This window comes from Passer domesticus, chromosome 18, assembly GCF_036417665.1.
Source record: "Passer domesticus isolate bPasDom1 chromosome 18, bPasDom1.hap1, whole genome shotgun sequence".
In the NCBI taxonomy this organism is placed as follows: Eukaryota; Metazoa; Chordata; class Aves; order Passeriformes; family Passeridae; genus Passer; species Passer domesticus.
The window spans coordinates 10067651-10070919 of NC_087491.1; the positions used below are offsets into that span (position 1 = coordinate 10067651).

A 3269-nucleotide genomic window follows, 5' to 3' on the forward strand; every position below is an offset into this window, starting at 1 on the left:
AGGGACACTTTCCACTAGACCAGGTTGCTCCAAATCCCATCCAGCGTGGCTTTGAACACTTCCAGGGATGGGACAGCCCCTCCAGGAGGGTTCCCCACGGATCTGGGAGCCCTGCAGGTGCTCAGCTCCCCGTGGGGCTCTGGGTGTCTGTCAGGAGCTGCCGTGGCTGTGTGTCAGCAGAAGGGAATGTTCTTCTCCAGCATTTTCGAGGCAGCCTGACAGTCAGGATCCAGATCTCATGAGTCACCTCCCCTGCACATGTGGGCTGCACCACAGCCAAATCCATCCCGGTGCCAACAGCAACAGGCGTCTCCTAGCAATGGGAGCAAGCCCACCACAATAAACCAGTGGGACCAGTGCCCCGAGAGCAAACCTGCATCCACTCAGCCTGCCTGATGAGGATTTTCCAGCTCTGTCCTGCAGGGAAAGCAGAGGGAAATCGTTTGGCTGAGGCAGCCTCGAGGTCAGGGCTGTGTCTGCTCGTGGCTCTCACACCTCCGCCATCCTAATTGTCTTTCCCTCTTCTCCCCCCATTTATTTTTCCTTTTTTTATTTCCCCTAATGGTCAGGGTGGGTGCATCCCACAAGCAAGCTCCTCCTTGAAAAATTGGAATAAATGGATATCCTTGATGCTGTCCCTCAGCACAGGATGGATCCTTTGCCACAGCCAGGGCAGCTCCTCTGCCCTCAGGAAAATATTTCATCTGCACTAAGGTGACTGTCCCAGCTCGGGTCATTTCTGCTGTCTTTCAGCTTAAAAAACACTCACAATTTCCAAGGATTTAATGTCCCCACCTGCCTTTAATGGGACTATTCTCACAGCTATTGCTGTAGGTAAAGACTTAAACTCGGCCAATAATTACTCCCACGAAAGAAACGCTGTTTTCTTGTCATGTTCCATTAAACTGGTCACAGCAGGAGCCAAAGAATTAACGGCCTTATTATCTGGCCTGCAAAATAAATCATATTAGCGAGGAGAGGAGCACAGAAGACACCAGGGGTGCCAGTGCTTGACGTGTTTTAAATGATGAGGGTGGCTTTGGGGAAGGAGAGGATCGGGGGAAGAGGCAGGGCAAGTGCTGGGGTTTATTTTCCATCCTGGGTGAGTTCCCTCAGCTCCGTGCGGGCCTGCCTGGGGTGGGTGTGTTGTGGGAGGTGTTTTTGCTGTGGGAGGTATTCCTGGGCTGGAATGCACCCCGTTTTCCCCGGGATGGCAGCTGGAGCTGGGGAAGGGGATGTGTGGCAGCCACGTGCTGGCAGCAGGAACCCGGGGCTCCTTTGATTAACGAGAGTTGTTGTTGCTGCTTCCCCTCGAGCTACAGAACCTGGCAGCCTCAGGACGGCTTGGAAGAACATCAAATCCCCCAAAGAGGAGACACAGAGCTCCAGCCCTTCCCCAGCGCTTCAGGGCTGGTGCTGGAGAGGGTTTGGAGCAGTTCCTGTCCCAGACACCTGCAGACACTCAGGCATGAGCACAGCTGGGCTGGGCTCCTCCTGCCACAGGGCTGATGTTCCACCTTCCTGGGCTGATGTTCCTCCTGCCCCAGGGCTGATGTTCCTCCTGCCCCAGGGCTGATGTTCCACCTTCCTGGGGATGATGTTCACCTTCCTGGGGTGATGTTGCTCCTTTCTGGGGCTGGTGTTCCACCTTCCTTGGCTGATGTTCCTCCTTCCTGTGCTGATGTTCCTCCTTCCTAGAGCTGATGTTCCTCCTTCCTGGGCTGATGTTCCACCTTCCTGTGCTGATGTTCCTCCTTCCTAGAGCTGATGTTCCTCCTTCCTAGAGCTGATGTTCCTCCTTCCTGGGCTGATGTTCCTCCTTCCTGGGCTGGTTCCACCTTGCAGGGGCTGAGGATGAAGGGATTTGCTCAGTGGAACAGTGCTCAGCTCCAGAGCTTCCCCAGTCCAGGGGTTTGGCTCACATGGGGACACACCAGCTCAGGGCTGTGTCTGCCACCAGGCTGAGAGGCCACCACGAGCCAAATCCAGGCCAGCTCTGCCTTGGATTTGGTGCCACACTTCCCTGGGACAGAGTTTTAGCTGGGAAAGCAAAGTCAGGGCTGACTCCAGCTGCATTTCCCTCCTGGCCTGGGAAGTTTCTCTCTGGCTCACGCATCTCCCTGGAATCCCAAATGTGTCAGGCAGCCCAGGAGAGCACAGAACAAAAAAGGAATAAATCTTCCTTAAATTGCTTCAAGTTCTGCATTTATTTATTTATTTATTTATTTATTTATAGGGTTTTCATTTATTTATCTGTATATTTATGTATTTATTTTTATTTTTTTATGTTTATTTTTATTTATTTATTATAATTTATTTTTATTTTGCAGACCCAATGTTCTCCCTCCTTTGTGGATGCACAGAGCAGCTCCAGAGCAGCTGGGACATTTTGAACAGCACCTTCCTCTTCTGAGCACCAGCCTGGCAGGTTGCTGTTTACCCACCTGGCTCTGCATTAATTTCTTTACCTGTTTCAGGGCTAAAATTGCTGAAAAAACTTCAGCTTTGAGGACCAAGGGCCTGTGCTGATTCCTTTGCAGCCGCAGCCTGCTGGCTTTCAGCTGCTTTGAATGATTTCTTAATTCAGGGGTCGAGGCCTAATGGCACTTCAGGGTTGAAAAATGTCCCTTGACACTGCAGGGTACTCTCAGGACGTGGTCCTGCTCCTATAAATGTTATTTCACTGGAGGAATGACCTCAAGTAAGGACAGGGGGACACTTTGGAGTGACACCAGACAGGCCTGAGCACGGCTGCTGTCGGGGTGTGAAATATCTCCATGAAATCCCAGCTCAGGAGGAATCCCTGGATCCCAGCAAGTTCCCTAAACCTGCTTCCTTTACCGTTTTCAAAAGTTTATTTAATATTTATTCCATTTCTTTCATGTCCATTCAATTCCTGCAGGCACTGGAAATGTTGTGGCTTGGGTTTATTTGTGGGTTTTTTCATTATTTTCAAAATGTTCTGCTTTTCCCACTCCCTGTCTTTCCTCTTATTCCACAAAGGCAACAAAAAGCCAAATTGCAGGAATGAAAAGGAAGCCAAGCTGCCTTATTAAGGCCTTAGGATTCACTAAATATTCTCACAGTCTTACCTGGGCACTGGGAAATAGAGTAGGATGGAGGAAATATCTTGAGTGTCTTTGGATGGGGAAAAAATACAAATCTAATGCCCTCTTGTGGCTCCTGACAGAGCGTGGCTGCTGAGTGGTGGCAGGGCTGGCTCATCTTTGGGTTGTTTTGGGGTAGAAAAGGTAATTTTGGGGTAGAAA

General features: G+C 50.5%; 1 long non-coding RNA gene across 1 annotated transcript; it reads left to right on the plus strand.

Moving 5' to 3' along the window:
- The first annotated feature begins 353 nt into the window (after nucleotides 1-353).
- On the plus strand, nucleotides 354-1402 carry LOC135283239 (uncharacterized). The gene is made up of 3 exons (XR_010349079.1): nucleotides 354-463; nucleotides 570-714; nucleotides 1323-1402. It is a non-coding gene; the product is annotated as an uncharacterized LOC135283239 (long non-coding RNA).
- The last annotated feature ends 1867 nt before the right edge of the window (nucleotides 1403-3269 follow it).